The following is a 22,400-nucleotide window of genomic DNA, read 5'->3' as shown; positions in this document are numbered from 1 at the left end:
GGCTTTCCTTTGGCACGTGCACGCCTGCTGGCTTTCCCAGCCCTGTCGGTTACGGCCCGCCCCTGTCCCACCTGTGCACCGGGCACTGGCGGCGTGGAACCCTAGCGCTGAACACCGCGCCTGTCTGTTGGGTAAAGAGACGCCCAGGGCGCCGCTCCTGCCCTGGCTTTCACATTAAACCCCATCACCCTGCCGCCTGTTGTGGCCACTCTCACTTGAGACAATTTACAGAGAATCTCTCTTCCCAGAATGATCCAGAGGCTCTTGAGGGAGTTTCTCAGTAATGAATAATAGCAATAAAAATAAATAAGCAGTCATTGTAAAGGCAAAATAGGAGAAAGAGAGGGGGAATCTAATTATGAAAAAGATGAGGAGCAAAAATACAGGATCACCAGGTAGCATTCTCAAACCCCTCATGAAGACTGACTTTCACGGGTGGGGTTCTCAGCAGCCCAAGTCCTAGGAGTGAAATTTCACCTCTGGTGCTTGCTAACCTCCTAACAGTAGGGAAATCCTTTACCTCACCTGTGTAACTGTTCTTGTATAAATATTATATGTGCCAAACCGGGCACTTCATAGGCGTTTAATAAGTGATTTTTATTATTATCTGTTTTTCTGTCTCTTCCTCCCTTATTCAACTCACCTTGCCATGGATAGTTTTGGAGGTGAAAGTGTATATTCTGGTTCTTCTCTTCAGGCCGACCACGTAGCCCTCAGCTCTGGCAAAGCTGACACTTTTCCTTCTTGGCTTTTACTCGGCTTTTTCTTTGGGAATACTGGCCGTGGGGACTGAAGTTGGGAGGGTCCAGGTGCTGTGTGTTGAGTTTGCCCTGGCTATTTCCCAGAACACTAAAAAGAGACATTTTCCAAGTGATAACCATAAATTGTAGCTGAATAGGGGAGCTGAGGTCAAAATCCGAGAAGCAATATCTGACTTCAGATCTAAGGGTGACTGTGCAGTGCTTGGCAGGAGACAAGGTCAGGTGCTGAGAAGGAAAAACAGGGGTGAATGTCGGCCACGATCAAAGAGGTGTCTACACGGGGCTGTTGTCTTGAGCAATGTCATCTCGCTTATCTGCATGGAGTCAGGTCTGAGTTTGGGCCGGGATGAGGCAGCCGGCATCACGGCAGAAGTCAGGAAAGGGAGAGGCAGGTGCTGAGAGACCCATCTGAGGCCACAGCCCTAACTCCGTGGCCCAGAATCCATATACTTTGGTAACGGTGATTGCTTGCTGAATTGTTTTGTCTTAGTTCAAACTCAACTGCCTGTGATTATTCTTAAATGGCAAAATGACTTCAAATTTTGTATAATGAAATATGGTCATTTGTTGAGTGGAAAACATTGAGAATAAGAGAAAGGCTATTCTGATACAAACTGAATAGAAGGCTACACACCCCACCACCACTACCATCACAGCAAAATGAGCACAAAAATATGAAAACTCGTCGTTCAGTACACAGGCATTTTATTCCTCAGGGCCGAAGCTGTTCAACAACACTGATAATTTTTTAAAAATTCCTCATAAAAGGATTTACTTATAAGAAATGTCTGAGACTTTTATAAAATTGGTATCATATACACTTAACGTCACATATTCACATATTTTTGGATTAAGATAAATTAAAGTGCAATCAGTACATTTTTTTGCAAATTGAATTAAATTCAGATATACTTTCCTAAGATTGCAAAAAATGACACCCACTAGGCAACTCTGCTAATGCTACTAATTACTAGAGGTTAGACACAAATTCCTCTGGAGGCGAATGCACTTATCTTTAGGTGGCGCAGTAGTTAAGAGCTCGGCTGCTAACTGAAAACAGACAGCAGTTGGAATCTGCCAGCAGCTCCTTGGAAACCCTACGGGCCAGTTCTACTCTGTTCCATAAGGTTGCTATGAGTCGGAATCAACTCAACCGCAACAGGTTATCACGTTGGCAGTCAATCTAAACCTAGAAAAGTCATTTATTTTAAAAGTTAATCCTTAGTTCAATTATAGAGATCAAAATCTCCCCATTGTTGTCCCACCAGACAGGAGAGACAAGTGTCATCAAGAACTTAACCCATAGCCTATTCCTGGAATCTTTGTGATGGTCTCTGTGAGATACATCTGGTCTAGGAGATAGAATGTTACCTTTTTTATTAAAATTACCACGTGGTAAGATTCTGAAGCCTCTTCAGGATAGTCTTTGTGGTTGCTGTTGTTGTTGTTAGGTGCCACTGAGTGACTTCTGACTCATAGCGACCCTATGCACAACAGAAGGAAACATTGCCCAGTCCTACGCCATCCTCACAATCATCACTATGTTTGAGCCCATTGTTGTAGTCACTGTGTCAATCCGTCTCATTGAGGTTCTTCCTCTTTTTCACTGACCTACTTTACCGAGCATGATGTCCTTCTCCAGGGACTGATCCCTCCTTATAACATGTCCAAAGTATGTGAGATAAGTTCTCAATATCTTCACTTCTAAGGAGATTCAGCCTGTAGGATAGTCTTTATCTCCTTGTTACTTAATCCTCTGTCTTCCCCAGGTATGCGGCCTTTCCCTTGATCAGAGTGTCTAAGGAACAGAGCGTTGAGAAGGAAAGGCCTGTACCTGATTAGCAGAATATTATGACTAACACCCATGGATGCAGCAGTCAAGGACTCAAAAGATGCATTTCATTGGGCAAATCTGTGAAAGACCTCTTTAAAGTGTGGAAAAGCAAAGATGTCACCTTGAAGCTGCTCCTGACCCAAGCTGTTGTATTTTCAAGCGCATCATATGCATGGGAAAGCTGAACAATGAATAAGGAAGACGGAAGAAAAATTGATGCCTTCGAGTTAGACTGCCAAAAGAATAAACAAATCTATCTTGGAAGAAGTATAACCAGAATGCTCCTTAGAAACAAGGATGGCGAGACTATGTCTTATATACTTTGGACATGTTATCAGGAGGGATCAGACCCTGGAGAAGGACATCATGCTTGGTAAAGTAGAGGGTCAGGAAAAAGAGGAAGACCCTCAGCGAGGGGGATTGTCACAGTGGCTGCAACAATGGGCTCAAGCATAACAATAATTGTGAACCTGGTGCAGGACTGGGCAGTGTTTCATTCTGCAGTACATAGGGTCGCTGTGAATCGGAACTGACTCAACGGCACCTAACAACCACATGACTAACAGGGAGTTCCTAGGTAGCACGAATGGTGAATGTACTTGGCTGCTAAGGGAAAGGCTGGTGTCTACCCAGAGGTGCCTCGGAAGAAGGGACCGATGATCTACTTCTGAAAAATCAGCCGGTGAAATTCCTGCGGAGTACAGTTCTACCCTGACACGCGTGGGGTCACCGTGAGCCAACATCAACTCCAGGGCAATTGGTTTATGGCTAATAGGGAGTTCTCCTACACACCAAACAGGTGGAGAACAATTATGAGGTCATGGAGATTTAGGTATGGCTGTGCTCTGCAGTTTTCCTTCCATCCTTGCCTCAGCAGACTCCTTCCCAAGCATCCTTAGTTCTTTAATTGTCTTGCTCAACTTTTTTGCTAAAAATATGCGTATAGGGTCTGAGTAATTATAAAGTCTAAATGGCTAAGAGCTTCACATTTTACCCCTTTTACTCTGATATCTGCATTTGTGGATGGAATTTGAGACAATAGCAGTGATGGGATCAAAGGCCAGGAACACCAAGACTTCTCAGCATTTATAGAATCCCTTTGGATAGGTGATTTCTTAAGTCTTAATTCTGGATCCATATTCTCTGATTATTGATCTTTTTATTATTATTATTGTGTTTTATATGAAAGTTTACAGAGCAAATTGGTTTCTCATTAAACAATTAATACACTAGTTGTTTTGTGACATTGGTTGCCAACCCCGTGATGCATCAACATTCTCCCCTTCTCCACCTGGATTCCTTGTTTCCACTCATCCTGTTTTCCTGTCCCTTCCTGCCTTTTCAACTTTGCTTTTGGGCTGGTATTCCTACTTAAACTCATACACACGATTGCACTATGAAGCACATTCCTCACGTGTGTTATTGCTTGCCTTATGAACCCACCCATTGCTGTCGAGTCGATTCTCACTCATAGCGACACTATAGGACAGAGTAGAACTGCCCCATACAGTTCCCAAGGAGCGCCTGGTGGATTTAAACTGCTGACCTTTTGGATAGCAGCTGTAGCTCTTAACTACTATGCCATCAGGGTTTCTGTTTGCCCTATAGATCTGTCCAATCTTTGGCTGAAGGGCGAACCTCGAAACTAACTTCAGTACTGAGTTAAAAGGGTGCCCAGGGGCCATACTTTTGGAGGTTCTCCAGTCTGTCACACTAGCAGGCCTGGTCTTTTTTCTTTTTTGTGTGTGTGAAATTGAATTTCGTTGTACATTTTTCTCTTTCTCTGTCCAGGACTCTCTATTGCGATCCCTGTCAGAGCAATTGGTGGTGGTAGCCCAGCGCTACATAGTTGTTCTGGGCTCAGTCTGGTGGAGACTGTGGTAGTTGTGATCCGTTAGTCCTTTTAACGAATTTTTCCCTTGTGTTTTTTATTTTCTTCACTCTGCCTTATTCCATCCAGGATAGGACAAGCAGATTTATCTGAGATGGCTTCTCGTAGGCTTTTAAGACGCCAGACACTACTCACCACAGTCAGATGTCGAATATTTTCTTTATGGATTATGTTATATCTATTGAGTTAGATGTCCCTGGAGACCATGGTCCCAATCCTCAGCCCAGCAATTCAGTCCCTCAGGGAGTTTGGATGTGTCTGTGAAGCTTCTATGACTTTGCCTTGGTCAAGTTGTGCTGACTTCCCCAGTATTGTGTACTGTCTTACCCTTCACCAAAGTATGGATCTTTTGAAAGACCTCACAGTTTTCCCACAATGGAATATATACATTGAAATGAGTCAATAGAGTACAGATGAAAACCAAAATGAGCTGAATGTAAATTATTTTCTCCGTTGCAAGGAAACATGGTAGAGCAATAGAGCATAATCTGTGAATTCAGAAGTATCTGTTGAATTCCAGAATTGTTACTTATTTGCTGAACAATGATAGGCAAGCTACATATAATCTTCTGAGCCTTGGTTTCCTCACCTTTGAACCTGGGGTAATGTTTTTCTCTCAGGGTTGCTTTTAGGGTTAAATGAGATGATGTAACTAAAGTGCTCAGCACAGGGCCTGATATGGGCTGAATGTAAATGCAGAGAAGCTCTTATTGCCGTCATAACACAGAAGGCATTCACTCATCTTGCAAAACTTGGCAATGAGTGTGAATGTAAATTCCCCATTTATAGTCCCGTGAAGAAAGCTCTCCAGTACCATGGCTTCCTCATAAGTGGGAAGTGAGCATATAAAATTGAAAGTGTGATATAGGGAAGAGAGCACTCACTGGATGAGGAGTCAAAATGGGCGAGTACAAATATTGGCTCTGTTCATGGCTAGCTATGTAGAATTGAATAAATGACTTAATTGCTCTTAATCTCCATTTCTTCATTAGTAAAAGGAGGATTCAGATTTCCAATGTGCAAATCTGCTGCAAAAGATCTCCTTAAAGTATTATAAAACAAAGACACCTCTTTGAGAACTGAGGTGCACCTCACTCAAGTCATGGTCTTTTCAATCACTCCATATATATGCCTAAACTGGACAATGAAAAAGGAAGACTCAGGAAGAACTGGCACACTTGAATCATAGTATTGGCAAAGAATATTAAATATACCTTGGACTGCCAGAAGAACAAACAGATCTGTCTTGAGGAAGTACAGCCAGAATGCTCCTTAGAAAAGAGGATGGTGAGTCTTTGTCTTGTTTACTTTGGGCATGCCATCAGGAAGGACAAATCCCTGGAGAAAGACATAATGCTTGGTAAAATAGAGGGTCAGCAAAAAAGAGCATGACTCCTAACAAAATGGATTGACACAATGGCTGAAAAAGTGGGCTCAAACATAGCAACAGTTATAAGGATGGTGTAGGACCATGCAATGTCTTGTTCTGTCATATTTAAGGTCACTATGAGTCAGAACTGACTCCATGGCACCTACCAACAACAGCAGCAGCAAAACGGGGATAGTATTTCCTATCTGGTAATGTTTTCATGAGAATTCATTGAGATAGCATATGTGAAAGCATTTAGCAGAAACAGCATTGTTTCTCAATACCTCTCATGCACTGCAAAGAGGTTCAAGAGCAGACACTCATCACGGGCCTACTGTGCCCCTGACACCAGGTCAAGCACAGGGACATGTTTGTCCCAAATACCTGAGATTCACAGCCTACTGGGGTTATGGGGTTGAGGAACTATCATACATTTTTTATGGTTTCACTAGAAATCTCATGCCTTGTAAAATGAAGAATATAAACAGAACTATGTAGACTTCTTGATAGAACTACATATTTAAGAATCCTGAAGCAAAAAAGTTTGTGTACAGAAAAGGAGCAATATACAATGGCAAAAGTAAGGATTTGGGCATCCGGCAAACGTGTGGTTCACTGGGCTAGTTCATTTCTCTGCACCTCCATTTCCTCCTCTGTTAACTTGAATTAAGCAAAATTGGCCTCACAAGCTTATTTTGTGAATTAGAGATAATGTCTGTACAGAAGCTGGCTTCTGAAAAGTACTAAATAACTAATACCTGGTACTACTGTAACCTGAATAAACCACAAAAAAAAAGAAAAAAAATTTTTTTTTTCTTACTCCAGCCTTAGGACCTGACTCAGCAATGCAGCATCCAAAAGGAGCCGAAGGCGACCCTAAAAACCCTGAAGAGGAATATAAAGCTTTACTACCTGCTTTTCTGAGGGAGCATGAAGAAGGCCGGGTCCAAATGCACAGCACACCAAGAATCCCTAAGTCTGCCCTTTACCCCATTCTCTCTCCTGAAGTCCCACTCCTCACAGCATCTGTTCATCTTATTATACAGCTCCTGCTACTCATAAAACAACATCCCCTTGTCCCATATCCCCACTTTCCTCTTGCACTTTTCGCTTATAAAATAATTTGATCTGTTCTTACCTTCTGCCATTTTCCTCTCCGACCCCTTGCCACTCAGCACTACACAGCCCTGATGCTGATGAAGCAAACTATGAATCTTACCTCCTTAGAATCCAAGAGGTCAGGGGGAGATCACTACAAACACATGCAGGTTTGTGTATGCATATATGTGTATTCATGTGTATGTACATGCATGTGTGTGTGCATATACGGAGAGACAGAGACAGAGAGAGGCATAGTGGTTCAGTGGTGGAATTCTCACCTTCCATCCAGAAAACCTAAACGCGATAGGCAGGGAACCTCGTGAGCAGCCACCACCTGTGTGTCAACGGACGCTTGTGTGTGTTGCTATGATTTTGAGCAGGTTTCAGCAGAGGTTCCAGACTAAGACCATGCTTTGTCTGAAAACACTGAGCCACGCTGACATTGACACTGAGAATTTGTCAGTCAAGGGCAAGCATTTACAGAATAGAATTTGCACAAATGGTAAAGAAGCTCTTGTTCTTACCTAAGATTTAAGTTCCATAACCATGTTCCACTCATGCCTTACAGCATCACAGCCCTCTTTGGCAACACTTTTCTAAGGATAAGACTGCACCAATAGAGTTATTCAATTCTACCCAGCAAAGATAGGTCCTTTGCTATAAAAAAAAAAAAATAGATAATCCAAAAAGTTCTTTTAAATTGTAGGAAATTTTCCAAGAAAGCACTTTACACGTTTAAGGTTTTACTCTACTGTTTGCTCTGCCTAGAATGGTGTCTCTCCACGTATTCATCTCACAAACTCGTGAAGACAATTTTCTTCGATTCTTTTGCCCCGATCCTCCCAATTCCTCTGCTCTCATTCCATCCCGTATTTTGTCCTTTCATAACACTTGATTACCTGTATCTGTTCATACACCTGTATTTTCCCTTGGTATTCTAAATACTTTTAGAGCAGAGACTATTTCTTAATTGTATGTGTAGCTCCAGTATCTATCATGATGCCTGATATATGGTAGGAACACATACATATTTTCTGAGCAAAAGAATGAATCAACCGTATAGACATTCCCTAAAATGTCTTGCAATGACTATGGCAAAATTACCAGTCTATAAATCTTTTAAAAGTGTATGTAGATTAGTCCTACCAGGCTCATGTGATCAACACTTCCATTAAAATGTCTGAAAAGTTTCCTTATCTGAGTTTAGAAAATATCTTGGCAGAAGCCGCAGCTCCTCTTTTGACATTTTGTCCCATTACTTTCATTATGTGATCATAAGGCCGAAAGAATTGTTCATACTTTCAACTATGCTCAAAAGTTTGCAGAGGCAACACCCAGGTTTTGATCTCTCAATATATCTCTTTGTGTTCAATGATAGAAATTAATATCCAGAGTTCTTGTTTGGGTGTATTCCACAACTGTCTCCAATTATTTCTACCTTGAATTAAGTGAAGATTTATCCAGTAATATTGCTTTCTCCATGCTGCTCTGTCCCTACTTGCTCTACCATCAGTTTACCATTAGAATAAGACACCAGGGGGATGGACCTTAATATGTCGCTACATTTAAAACTGTGCTTCTGGGATAGCCAGCTCCAGAAAGCAACTTTACTGCTACGGGGCTGCCATGCTGATGACCTTCAAATGCATTCTTTTGACTGGCTTGATAATAGCTAGAACACTAGAACTATATCCTCCTCAGTTTTTGTAGTTATTTGGCATTGGGATTTCTGCAGGACTTTTAAGAACCCACCAGAAATGAGAAAACTTTCATTTGGTTCCCAGGAATGGAGGGAGGGGAATCTCTTTGCAACCCCTCATTCAGCAATAAAACTGGGGAAAGTCTCACAAAAAACAAACAAACTCATTTTTAGTTAGAAAGCATTCTTGCTAATTGGAAAAGATGCTATGTATACCACTGGGTCCTAGAGTTACAGTAAGTTCTATGTTCTAATGATGTAGGGTAGGGTTGGCTCAAGGCAAATATTCAGTAAGAAAATATTATTAAGTGTAGCCCCGTCGGCTTCTTGGCTGCTTTTGCTGTTACCACAATATGCGAAGCAAATCAGATTGTTTAGAATTGGGAATTGGAATACTTTTTACAGACTCTAAACTAGACTGGACAAAAGTTAATATTTCATTCAATTTCTGTCCTTCAGGGTAATAACAATACCTGGGATGTTGATGAAAAATGCTGGTTTTTAAAGTTTCAGGAAATTATGAAGGAAATTGTATAGATAAAATATCAGGATCACAATACTTGACATAAACTCATCGATCATCTCTTCTTTGTGTATTTTCTCACTTTCTGAAACTTGAAAGCAAGTCCACAAAGACAGAAGAGATATTTTACTTTGTGTATTCAGTAAGTGCAGTGAGTTATTCCACACATACTAATAGTCTTAGAGGAGACTAAAAGAATTAATATTTTTCAACAATAGGAATTAGGAGTCTCATAGGCTTGGTAAGAATTTAGGAATTATTAGATTTATTATTGATATTAACTATTTATATTGACAAATCAAAATCATTGTTGGAAAATTTACCAGAGTACCAAAATCCATCCATTAACCCATTTTGAATCCCCATTATATGACAAACGCTCAGTTAGGTGTTGTGGGTTACAACTAATAGGAGGAGAGAATTAAATGATAAATAATTTAATGAATTTTTAAGATAGAAAGTTAAAGTTTATGGCACTACATGATTAGGTATTAATTGTACACATACCAAAAAAAGTGAAAAAATCATACACAGATGAATCAGACAAGGTCCTCTTTCCCATGGAGCTTATTTTGATTGATTCCTCCAAGAAATGTTTATTGAATGGTCACTAGGTTCTCAGCATTATGGACAGTCTAATAAGACAAATAGCCATGTAAAATAATTACAGAGAGTTTGTAAAGGCATCAGTAAAGGCATGTTCAAGGCCAATAGATTAGTGATAACTTTGGTGAAGGGTAAGACAGTACACAATATTGGGGAAGCCAGCATAAATTGTACAAGGCAAGGTCATGGAAACTCCATAGAAGCATCCCAACTCTCTGAGGGACCGAATTCCTGGGCTGAGGGCTGTGAGGACCATGGTCTTGGAGAACATCCAGCTCAACTGGCATAATGTAGTTTATAAAGAAAATGTTCTATGTTCTACTTCGGTAAGTAGCAGCCGGGGTCTTAAAAGCCTATGAGTGGCCATCTAAGATACTCCACTGGTCCCACCCCTTCAGGAGCAAGGGAGAATGAAGAAAACTAAAGGTACAAGGGAAAGATTAGCCCAAAGGACTAATGGACCACAACTACCACATCCTCCACCAGACTGTCCAGTACAACTACATGGTGCCTGGATACCACCACTGAATGCTCTGACAGGGATCACAGTAGAGGGTCCCGGGAAGAGCTGGAGAAAAATATAGAACAAAATACTAACTCACAAGAAAAAGACCAGGCTTACTAGCCTGACAGAGACTGGAGAAACCACAAGAGTATAGCCCCCGGACACCGTTCAAGGTCAGTAATGAAGTCACTCCAAAGGTTCACCCTTTAGCCAAAGATTAGATAGGCCTATGAAACAGAATGAGACTAAAGGGACACACCAGCCCAGGGGCAAGGATTAGAAGGCAAGTTGGGACAGGAAAGCTGGTAGTAGGGAACCCAAGTTTGAGAAGGGAGTGTTGACATGTCATGGGATTGTTAACCAATGTCATAAAATAATATATGTGCTGTTTCATGAAAAACTAGTTTGTTCTGTAAACCTTCATCTAAAATACAATTAAAAAAAAAAAAAAGATATGTTCAAGGCATAGAAGAGTGGGAGTCAGGGATGGAAGTCAGAGAAGATGTCACAAAGCAGGGGACAGCCTGAATGGATTCCGAAGGAGGAGCAGAAGCTAATCAGTTCAGCAGGGGGGAAAGGCCATGATACCCAATGGTGTGGTCACATGGCATTGTCAGGAGTCTACCTGTAGTGTGGTATGATTGAAACAGGAAGTATAGTTGGTGATGAAGTTTGAGAGGGTGGATCAAGGACAGCCTGATATATCATGGTAAGGTACTGTGCTTGATCCTCTAAGTGATGGGGAGCTACTGAAAGATTTTAGACAAATAGTAACATTATATGGTTTGCATATGTGTACGCTCACTTCGCTGCTTTGTGGACTGTAAAACAGAAAAATACTCAAAAGGATCAGGAGACAGGAAAGATCAATATGGGGAAAAACCCACTAGGATGCCTTCGTCTTATCTCACTTCTGGACACCTCATGGGGTAAGAAAATTTTTTTAAACTTTAAGTTTTTTTTTTTTTTGGTGGTGGAGGGAAGTGGAGATGATGGATAGGGAGGTTAGTGGGTAGGACTGAAAAAGATCAAACTACCTAGAATTCAAAGAGTACAGTTTATAAAAAGGTAGAGAACAAAAAGAACTGGTATGAGAGAGAGACAAAGAGAAATGGATACATGTAGAGATACACATATGTGCATGTTGTTGTTGTGTGCTGTCGAGTCTATTCTGACTCATAGCGACTGTATGGGACAGAGTAGAACTGCCCTATAGGGTTTCCAAGGAGTGGCTGGTGGATTTTAACAGCCGACCTTTTGGTTAGCAGCTTGAGCTCTTAACCACTGCACCACCAGGGCTCCTCATGCTTGCATATGCATTGCAATTTCTCCAGTATTCCTTAGTATCTTAGAATAGATATGTCTATGATAGGAGAATGCTGTCTCTGGGTTTTTTTGTTTTGTTTTGTTTTTACATCTATCCTATAACAAAGAACACTACTCTTAATAGTCACTGTTTACTGAGTACTTAATATGTGTCATACAGTGTGATAAGGTCCTTCCATTTATTTTCTTTGTTAACTTTCATATCAAATGCTGGAAGTAAGTTAGAATGTAATAGTTGAAGAAACTGAGGTGCATCTGAGATTAAATAATTTTTCAAGGTAAAACACAAAAATGGAAGTTATCGCAGAGCAGGGATCAGGTAGACTTACTGTTGGGAACCTCATACTCATATTAGCAGGTACGGGAGCCCTGATGGCACAGCAGTAAGAGTTCAGCTGGTCACCAAAAGGTCAGCTGTTCAAATCCACCAGCTGCTCCTTGGAAACCCTATGGGGCAGTTCCATTCTGTCCTTTAAGGTCACCATAAGTCAGAATCAACTCTACAGCAACAGATGTTTGGTTTTAGGATCATAAAGTCTTTTAATTTCAAATCTGGGAAGTATCTCACAGAGCAGGGAGTCCAGAATCATCACTCTACAGGTGAGAAAACTGAGATCTCAAAGGGGAACTGACTTGTCCAAGAGTCACAGGTTTTTAGAATTAGATTCAGAGCTAGAATTCAATTTCCTGCTTCCCTGACATGTGTTCTTTTTATTACCACCCAGTAGTCTTTAATATAGTAAGTTGTTTTTACTGTTGGTAGGTGCTGTCAAGACCATTCTGATTCATAGCAACCCTATGTACAACAGAACGAAACTTTGCCTGGTCCTGCGCTATCCTCACGATTGTTGCTATGTTTAAGCCCATGATTGCAGGCATTGTGTCAATCCATCTCTTGAGTGTCTTCCTCTTTTTTGCTGACCCTCTACCAAACATGACATCCTTCTCCAGGGACTGGTCCTCCTGGTAACATATCCAAAGTATGTGAGATGAAGTCTTGCCATCCTTGCTTCTAAGGAGCACTCTGACTGTACTTCTTCCAAGACAGATTTGTTCGTTCTTCTGGTAGTCCATGCTATATTCAATATTCTTTGCCTACACCATAATTCAAAGGCATTAAGCCTTCTTTGGTATTCCTCTATTCATTGTCGAGCCTTCGCATCCATATGAAAAAAAATGAGGCAATTGAAAATATCATGGCTTAAGTCAGGCACCTTAATCCTTAAAGTGACATCTTTGCTTTTCAACAGTTTAAAGAGTCAAAGCAAATTTGCCCAATGCAATACATCATTTGATTTCTTTCTTTCTTTTTTAAATTGTGCTTTAGGTGAAAGTTTACAGCTCAAGAGCTAATTTCTGATTCAAAAATTTATACACATATTGTTTCATGACATTGGTTGGAATCCCCACAATGTGACAGCACATTCCCCCTTTTCACCCCTGGTTCCCTATAATCCATTCAACCAGTTCCTGCCCCTTCCTGCCTTCTCATCTTGCTTTCGGACAAGAGCTGACCATTTGGTGTCATATACTTTAACTAAGAAGCACATTTCTCACGTGTGATATTTTTTGTTTTATAGGCCTGTCTAATCTTTGTCTGAAAAGTGGGCTTTGGGAATTGTTTCAGTTCTGGGTTAGCAGAGCATCCAGGGGCCATAATTTTGGAGATTTCTCCAGTCTCTGTCAGGCCAGTAAGCCTGGTCTGTAAAAGTGAATTGAATCCTGTTCTATATTTTTCTCCTGCCCTGTCCTGGACCCTCTGTTGTGATCCCTGTCAGGGAAGCCCTTGGTGGTAACCAAACACCATCTAGCTCTTCTGCTCTCAGGCTGGTGAAGAGTCTCTGATTCATGTGATCCTTTAGTCCTTTGGGCTAGTATTTTCCTTGTGTATTTGATTTTCTTCATTCTCCTTTGCTCTGGGTGGGATGAGACCAATAAAGATATCTTAGATGGCTACTCGCAGGCTTTTAAGACCCCAGATGCTACTCACCTAAGTGGAATGTAAAATATTTTCTTCATAAACTATGTTATGCCAATTGATCTATAAGTCCCCAGAGACTATGGTCCCCAGGCCCTAGCCCCAGCTGCTCAGTCCCTCAAAGTGTATGGATGTGTCTAGGAAACTTGTTCAGGAGGCATCAGTTCCCGGAGAAGGGCATCATGCTTGGTAAAATACAGGGTCAGCAGAAAAGAGGAAGATCCTTAACAAGGTGGATTGACATAGTGGCTGCAACAATGGGCTCAAGTGTAATGATGATTGTAAGGATGACGCAGGACTGGGCAGTGTTTCGTTCTGTTGTGCATAGGGTTGCTATGAGTCAGAACTGACTCGAAGGCACTTAACAAGAACCTAGTAATAACAGGAAATGTCTATGCTTTTGCTTTGGTCCAGTTGTGCTGACTTCCCCTATATTGTGTGTTATCCTTTGCTTCACCAAAGTTGACATTTGTCTACTATCTAGTTAGTGATTTCCTCTCCCTACCCTCATAACCATCAAACAATGCTTTTTTCTGTGTGTAAACCTTTTCCTGAATTCTCATAGTAGTGGTCTCATACCATATTTGTCCTTTTGTGTCAGACTTATTTTACTCAGCATAATGCCTTCCATATGCATCCATGTTGTGAAATGTTTCAGGGATTTATCATTGTTCTTCATCATTGCATAGTATTCCATCGTGTGTATGTACATAATTTGCTTATCCATTCATCTGTTGATGGGTATTTGATTGCTACCGTGAATAGAGCTGCAATGAACATGGGTGTGCATGTGTCTATTTGTGTAACAGCTCTTATTTCTCTAGGGTATATCCCTAGGAAAGGGATTGCTGGATCATATGGTATTTCCATTAGTAGCTTTTTTAAGGAAGTTCCTTATTGTTTTCCAAGATGGTTGCACCATTTTATATTCCCACCAGCAGTGCATAAGGGTTTCAATCTCCCCACAGCCTCTCCAACATTTGTTAGCTTGTGTTTTTTGGATTAGTGCCTGTATTGTAGGGGTGATGTAGTTTTGATTTGCATTTCTTTAATGGCTAATGATCATGAGCATTTTCCCCCAAGTACCTGTTAGCCACCCGAATGTCTTCTTTGGTGAAGTTCATACCCTTTGCCCATTATTAAATTGGGTTATTTGTCCTTTTGTTGTTGAGGTGTTGCAGTATCTTGTAGATTTTAGAGATTAGACACTTATCAGATATATCATAGCCAAATATTTTTTCCCCAATCTGTAGGTTCTCTTTTTACTCTTTTGGTGAAGTCTTTTGATGAGCATAAGTGTTTGGTTTTTAGGAGCTCCTAGTTATCTAGCTTCTCTTCCTATGTTTATGCATTGTTAATAATGGTTTGTATACTATTCATGCCATGTATTAGGGCCCCTAGCATTGTTGTTATTTTTTCTTCCATGATCTTTATCATTTTAGATTTTATATTTAGGTCTTTGATCCATTTTGAGTTATTTTTGGTGTATGATGTAGGGTATGAATCCTGTTTCATTTTTTTGTGGATGGATATCCAGTCACGCCAGTTATGCCAGCACTATTTGTTAAAGAGACGGTCTTTTCCCCGTCTAATGGACTTTGGACCTTTGTCAAATAGCTGCTTATAGATGGATGGATTTACGTGTGGGTTCTCAATTCTGTTCCATTGGTCTATGTGTCTGTTGTTTTACCAGTACCAGGCTGTTTTGTTCCATTTCCATGAAATGCAACACATAAACATCGATATCCTAGGCAGCAGTGTGCTGAAATGGACTGGTATTGGCCATTTTGAATCAGACAGTCATATAGTCTACTACGTTGGGAATGACAAATTGAAGAGGAATGGTGTTGCATTCATTGTCAAAAAGAACTTTTCAAGATCTATCCTGAAGTACAACACTGTAAGTGATAGGATAATATCCATACGCCTATAAGGAAGGTCAGTTAATATGACTATTATTCAAATTTACACTCCAACCGCTAGGGCCAAAGTTGAAGAAATCAAGATTTTTATCAGCTGCTGCAGTCTGAAATTGATCGAACATGCAATCAAGATGCATTGACAATAACTGGCGATTGGAATGCAAAAGTTGGAAACAAAGAAGAAGGATCAGTAGTTGGAAAATATGGCCTTGGTGATAGAAACAATGCTGGAGAGCGAATGATATAGAATTTTGCAAGACCAACGACTTCTTCATTGCCAATACCTTCTTTCACCAACATAAATGGCAACTATACACATGGACCTCGCCAGATGGAACACACAGAAATCAAATTGACTACATCTGTGGAAAGAGAGGGTGGAAAAGCTCAATATCATCAGTCAGAACAAGGCCAGGGGCCAACTGTGGAACAGACCATCAATTGCTCATATGCAAGTTCAAGCTGAAACTGAAGAAAATCAGAGCAAGTCCATGAGAGCCAAAATATGACCTTGAGAGTATCCCACCTGAATTTAGAGACCATCTCAAGAATAGATTTGATGCATTGAACACTAGTGACCGAAGACCTGAAGAGTTGTGGAATGACATCAAGGACATCATGCATGAAGAAAGCAAGAGGTCATTGAAAAGACAGGAAAGAAAAAAAAGACCAAGATGGATGTCGGAGGAGACTCTGAAACTTGCTTTCGAACATCGAGCAGGTAAAGCAAAAGGAAGAATTGATGAAATAGAAGAACTGAACAGAAGATTTCAAAGGGCCTCTTGAGAAGAAAAAGTAAAGTATTATAATAACATGCGCAAAGAGCTGGAGATGGAAAACCAAAAGGGAAGAACACGCTCGGCGTTTCCCCAGTGGAAAGAACTGAAGAAAAAATTCAAGCCTCAAGTTGCAATAGGGAAGGATTCCATGGGGAAAATATTAAATGATGCAGGAAGCATCAAAAGAAGATGGAAGGAATACACAGAGTCATTAAACCAAAAAGAATTAGTTGATGTTCAACCATTTCAAGAGGTGGCATATGATCAGGAACCCTTGGTACTGAAGGAAGAAGTCCAAGCTGCTCTGAAGGCATTGGTGAAAAACAAGGCTCCAGGAATTGATGGAATATCAATTGAGATGTTTCAGCAAACAGATGCAGTGCTGGAGGTGCTCACTTATCTATGCCAAGAAATATGGAAGACAGCTCCCTGGCCAACTGACTGGAAGAGATCCATATTTACGCCTATTCCCAAGAAAGGTGATCCAACTGAATGTGGAAATTATAAAACAATATCATTAATATCACATGCAAGCAAAATTTTGCTGAAGATCATTCAAAAATGGCTGCAGCAGTATATCGACAGAGAACTGCCAGAAATTCAGGCCGGTTTCAGAAGAGGACATGGAACCAGGGATATCACTGCTGATGTCAGATGGATCCTGGCTGAAAGCAGAGAATACCGGAAAGATGTTTACCTGTGTTTTATTGACTATGCAAAGGCATTCAACTGTGTGGTTCATAACAAACTATGGATAATGGGAATTCTGGAGCACTTAATTGTGCTCATGAGGAACCTGTACATAGATCAATAGGTAGTTAGTTGTTTGGAAAGAGCAAGGGGATACTGATTGGTTTAAAGTCAGGAAAGGTGTGCGTCAGGGTTTTATTCTTTCACCATACCTATTCAATCTGTATGCTGAACAAATACTACTAGAAGCTGGACTATATGAAGAAGAACGGGGCATCAGGATTGGAGGAAGACTCATTAACAACCTGATTTATGCAGATGACACAACCTTGCTTGCTGAAAGTGAAGAGGACTTGAAGCACTTACTAATGAAAGTCAAAGACCACAGCCTTCAGTATGGATTACACCTCAACATAAAGAAAACAAAAATCCTCACAACTGGACCAGTGAGGAACATCATGATAAACGGAGAAAAGATTGAAGTTGTAAAGGATTTCATTTTTCTTGGATCCACAATCAACAGCCATGGAAGCAGCAGTCAAGAGATAAAAAGATGCATTCCATTGGGTAGATCTGCTGCAAAGGACCTCTTCAAAGTGTCGAAGAGCAAAGATGTCACCCTGAAGACTAAGGTGCGCCTGACCCAAGCCATGGTATTTTCCATCACATCATATGCATGTGAAAGCTGAACAATGAATAAGGAAGACCGAAGAAGAATTGATGCCTTTGAATTGTGGTGTTGGTGAAGAATAGTGAATATACCATGGACTGCCAAAAGAATGAACAAATCTGTCTTGGAAGAAGTGCAGCCAGAATGCTCCTTAGAGGCAAGGCTGTCGCGACTGCTTCTTACATACTTTGGACATGTTGTCAGGAGGGATCAGTCCCTGGAGAAGGACATCATGCTTGGCAGAGTGCAGGGTCAGTGGAAAAGAGGAAGACCCTCAAAGAGGTGGATTGACACAGTGGCTGCAACAATGAGCTCAAGCATAACGATGACTGTAAGGATGGCTCAGGACCGGGCAGTGTTTCGTTCTGTTGCGCATAGGGTCGCTATGAGTTGGAACCGACTCGATGGCACCCAACAACAACAACAACAGGCTGTTTTGACTACCATGGCTTTATAATAGGTTCTAAAACCAGGTAGTGTGAGGCCTCCGACTTTGTTCCTCTTCTTCAGTAATGGTTTACTTATCCAAGGTCTTTCCCCTTTCCATATAAAGTTGATGATTTTTTTCTCTATCTTGTTAAAAAATGCTGTTGGAATTTGGATTGAGACTGCATTGTATCTGTAGATCACTTTAGGAAATATTGACACATTTTCACAATGTTGAGTCTTCCTGTCCATAAGCATTGTATGTTTTTTGGCTTTTGTAGGTCTCTTTTGGTTTCTTGTGGTAGTGTTTTATAGTTTTCTTTGTATAGGTCTTTAATGTCCCTGGTTGGATTTATTCCTAAGTACTCTTATTTATTAATTTTTTTTTTTAGTTAATCTTCTTGGGGGCTATTTTAAATAATATTGATTTGGTGACTTCCTTTCTGAAGTTCTCTTTGTTGGTGTAGAGAAATCTTACTAATTCTTGTATGTTAATCTTGTACTCTGCTACTTTGCTGAAATCTCCTATTAATTTCAGTAGTTTTCCTGTGGATTCTTTGGGGTTTTCTGTGTATGAGATCACATCATCTTCAAATAGGGATAATAGGGTTGCTGTGAGTCAGAATCAACTTGACGGCAACACATTTGGGTTTTTTTGTTTGTTTTACCAATTTGGATGCCTTTTATTTATTTATTTATTTTTCTTGCCTGATTGCTCTAGCTAGGACCTCCAGCACGATGTTGAATAAGTGTGGTGACACAGGGGATCCTAATCTTGTTTTCGTCCTCAAGGGTAACGCTTTCAATCTCTCTTTGTTTAAAATGATGTTGGCTGTTGGCTATGTTTAAAAAAAAAAAAATGTTTAAATGCCCTTTATTATGTTGATGAATTTCCCTTTTATTGCTATTTTACTGAGAGTTTTTTTTTAATCAGAAATGGGTGTTGGACTTTGTCAAATGCCTTTTCTACATTGATTGGTAAGATCATGTGGCTCTTTTGTTTTATTTAAGTGGTGGATTAGGTTGACTGATTTTCTAATATTGAACCATCCTTGTGTACCTGGCATGAATCCCACTTGACCATGATGAATTATTTTTTTGATATGCTATGGAACTCTATTGGCTGGAATTTTGTTGAGGATTTTTCTGCCTATGTTCAGGAGGGGTATTGAATTGTAGTTTTCTCTTTTTGTAGTGTCTTTGTCTGGCTTTGGTAACAGGGTTATGCTAGCTTCAGAGAATGATTTCAGGAGTATTCCTTCCTTTTGTATGCTCTGAAATATGGTGTTAACTCTTCTCTGAAAATTTGGTAGAATTCTCCAGTGAAGCCATCCAGGTGAGGGATTTTTGTTGTTGTTTGGAGTTTTATTTTATTACCTCTTCAATCTCCTCTTTTTTAGGGCTTTGTTTAGTTTTTCTACCTCGGTTTGTGTTCATTTGTGTAGGTAGTGTGTTTCTAGAAATTTGTCCATTTTCTCTAGGTTTTTGGATTTGCTGCAGTACAGTTTTTCACGGTATTCTGTTATGATTGCTTTTACTTCAAGTCTGTTATGATATTACCAATCTCATTTCTTACTCAGGTTATTTGCTTCCTCTCCTGTTTTTCTTTTGTCAGTCTGGCCAGTGATTTTTCAATTTTGTTGATCTTTTCAAAGAACCAACTTTTGGTCTTGTCGATTCTTTCTATTGTTTTTCTAATCTCTATTTATTTCTGCTCCAGTCTTTATTATTTCCATTCTTCTAGTGTTGAGGGCTTCTTTTGCTGCTGTCTTTCTATTTTTTCAAGTTGTAGTGTTAATGTTTTGATTTTGGCCTTTCTTCTTTTTTGATGTGTGAATTTATTGCTACAATTAACCTTAAAGCACTGCTTTTGCTGTGTACCAAAGGTTTTGGTAAGATGTGTTTTCCTCCTCATTTGCTTCTATGAATTTATTTATTCTATCTTTGATTTCTCCTATAACCCACTAGTTTTTTAGCAAGGTGTTGTTCAGTTTCCTTGTATTTTTTTTTTTTTTTCTCTCTTCTGTTTCTGTTATTGAGTTCTACTTTCGTGGTATTATGATCAGAGAAGATGTGTTGTATTATTTTGATGTTGTGGATTCTGTTAAGGTTTGACGTAGCCTAAAATGTGGTTTATTCTGGAGAAATGTTCCACTTGTGTTGGAAAAGAATGTATACTTTGCTGCTGTTGAGTGGAGTGTTCTGTATATGTCTGTGAGGTCAAGTTGGTTGACTGTGGCATTTAGATCTTTTGTATCTTTATTGAGTTTCTTTCTAGATGTTCTACCCTTCACTGAAGGTGGTGTGTTGAAGTCTCCTACTGTTATTGTGGAGCCATATATTTCTCTTTTCAATGCTGTTAGAATTTGTTTTATGTATTTTGGAGCCCTGTCATTGGGTGCATATATATTTATTATGGTTATATCCTCCTGGTATACTGACACTTTAATCATTATATAGTGCTCTTCTTTATCCTTTATGGTGGATTTTGCTTTAACGTCTATTTTATCAGAGATTAGTGTTTCCACTCCTGCTCTTTTTTGGTTGCTGTTTGCTTGATATATATATTTTTTCATCCTTTGACTTTTAGTTTATGTCTTTGTGTCTAAGGTGTGTCTCTTGTAGACAGCATATAGACGGATTGTTTTTTAATCCATTCTGCCACTCTCTTTCTCTTTATCGGTGCATTTAGTCCATTTACATTCAGTGTAATTATTGATAAACATGAGTTTACTACTGTTAGTTTGATGTTTGTTTGTGGTATTGACAGTTTCTTCACTTCACTTAATTTTCTGTGTTGAGTTCTTTTTGTTTATGTATTTTCTTTTCATCTCTTTCATTATTGTTGATTTTGTGTTTGCCAAGTATGTTTTTCTTCTTTTTTATTTTCATGAGTAGGTTTGTTAGCTTCCTCTGTAGCATGTCCCTGTCCCTTAGAGTGTATAGTAGGGGGAGTAGTGCAGCCAGTCCCTGGGTGCCCAGTGCCAAGGGCTGAAGGGACTGGGAGGCACCACTAATTCTCAGACCCTTGTTGTGGGTGGCTAAATGGAGGGTGGTACCGCCAGCCCTCAGGCCCCTGGTGTTGGTGGGTGAGGCTCCTTCTCAGGGGACAGGGTGGTGTTTAATGTAAAAAATCTGCAGTTCCCCCTTGGCTGCAGGTAAAAATGAACTTCAGGTGTATGACATGCTTTTTTATGCTAATGAGGGCTTAAGATGTTGAATAGGTTTACAAGGGACTGGGAGGTGGTGAAGGGTGCTGTAAGTCCATGGACCCTGTTTGCCAGGGGCTGGGTGAAGGGGCAGGGCCTCCCAACCAGCCCTGAGTTCCTGGCTTAGCGGGTGTGACATTGTTGACTGCCACGGGACTAGCATTGGAGCAGGGTAGGCGGTGCGTGAAGGGAAAGGAGTGTTTCTTCTCTGTGAAGCTCTGGGGTGGGGGAAGGGGTTATTTTGCCAGTGATCATGGTAGGTTGGGAGCTTGCACTTAACTTCTGCAGGTCTAGTGCTGCTCCTGATGATTCTAGAGGTGCAGGCAGGTTTGCTGCTGCTTGGCTGAACCAGATGTGATGGGCCTTGGCTTGGGATGTTGCAGCTTGCCTCAGCCCGTATGTGCTGTGCAGACTCAGCTAGCAGGGTACCAGCGATCCTGTGCTCTGTGGTTCCCCATTTCTCCTGTTTTTGAATTGTCTGTCCTTCCACCTGCTGCTCAGTCCAATTCTTCAGCTTTGTCTTTGATGATTAGGGTTCCTACACTGTCGTATATATTCCATTCGTTCATTTTTTTTCAGGTTTTTCTTGTAAAAGGAATGACAGGAAGCATCTGACTATCTTGGCCCCTTAGTTGATCTCTTGACTTATGCTTCCATGGGCATTGTTTGTATATCCAAGTAAAATGAAATCCTTGACAACTTCGATCTTTTCTCCATTTATCATGATGTTGCTTATTGGTTCAATTGTGAGGAATTTTGTTTTCTTTATGTTCAGGTGTAATCCATAGTGAAGTCTTCGATCTTCATCTGTAAGTGCCTCAAGTCCTCTTCACTTTCAGCAAGCAAGATTGTATCATCTGCATATTGCAGGTTGTTAATGAGTTTTCCTCTAATCCTGATGCTGTGTTCTTCATATAGTCTAGCTTCTTGGATTATTTGCTCAGCATACAGATTGAATAAGTATACTGAAAAGACACAGCCCTGGCATACACCTTTCCTGATTTTAAGCCAAACAGTATCCCCTTGTACTGTTTGTACAGTTTCCTCATGAGCACAATTAGGTGTTCTGGAATTCACATTCTTCATAACGTTATCCATAATTTGTTATGAT

This window comes from Loxodonta africana, chromosome 12, assembly GCF_030014295.1.
Source record: "Loxodonta africana isolate mLoxAfr1 chromosome 12, mLoxAfr1.hap2, whole genome shotgun sequence".
NCBI lineage: Eukaryota > Metazoa > Chordata > Mammalia > Proboscidea > Elephantidae > Loxodonta > Loxodonta africana.
This window is presented reverse-complemented; position numbering follows the sequence as displayed.